Genomic DNA, 1,116 nt, shown 5'->3' with positions numbered 1-1,116 from the left:
GGCTATCCCGAAAAATGCTATTTATAAAAAAATCGAAGGTAAAATTTTGGGACCTTTATTCAGTTTCCTTAAAAGACAAGGAGAGTTTTCTCTATAACCAAACGAATACCACCAATGAAACCAAAAGACTCATAGGCATGACTACTACGGAGGCCAGGTAAACCCTATGACTGAAACAAGTCACATCCTACTGGAATTTTTCTGCCTGCGCACTGCGCACCTGCCGCCCTCATGAGATCGGCCTTGAGAAAAAACCCGGATCATTCTTGTATTTACCCAGATCTAGCGGGTGGCCTGGTGGGTTCTGGTTCTGCTACTTTTACTTTTTCTTTGAAACTTTTAACGACCTAATCTGTTCCAGGCAATATGTGACCGTTATTGCAAGCCGGAAATAAACTTTCGCAACTTCAGATAAAAGGTGAAGATAAAACCAATCAAACGGGGAAGAAAATTGCTTCAAAAAATCAAAGCAGGAAGGAGAAAGAAAAATACGCGTTAAGTGAAGTTATCGCCCTACTCTCAATATAACTGTTTCTTTTTATAAATTAGCTGATATGCTTCCGGGTGCAAATTTTGTGTCTATTGTCAGTTTAGGTTAAAAAAGGGAAAGTACTTGGAGTATGGATATAGGTTGGGTATGAGTTTAACGCCCTTATCAACACTATTAGGTTATTTAAGGGGCGGGAGTAATCTATTAACCAATTAATTTAAAGAACTCACTGGAATAGTAGCTTGCTGGACATAATACTTTACTTTTTCATTTGTTAAATTAACGATTTCATCCTCTGTTGCCATAAATGTTGAGCCGCCTCTTAATAACCTAATAGTGTTGATAAGAGCGTTGAACCGATACCATTTCACCAATTTAAACGTCAAAGGGAGATGCAGTTTTCTACGGTAGGCCAGCTCTGCAGCTCTTTCAACTGGGATGTTACAATTTCTCAGGGTTCTCTTGACCCCCCCCACCTCCCCTCCCCTAAATCCATCTTTTGTGTGGCCTTCCTCTTCTTTTGTAACCTGAGCACTTGGTGTTATAGGCTGGACAAAATTTAGACTGTAAGTCAGTATAAACAAAACAAAACAGCCCCCCCCCCCACAAAACCAAAACAAAACAAA

The sequence above is a fragment of the Aplysia californica genome, unplaced genomic scaffold (assembly GCF_000002075.1).
Source record: "Aplysia californica isolate F4 #8 unplaced genomic scaffold, AplCal3.0 scaffold00129, whole genome shotgun sequence".
NCBI lineage: Eukaryota > Metazoa > Mollusca > Gastropoda > Aplysiida > Aplysiidae > Aplysia > Aplysia californica.
This window is presented reverse-complemented; position numbering follows the sequence as displayed.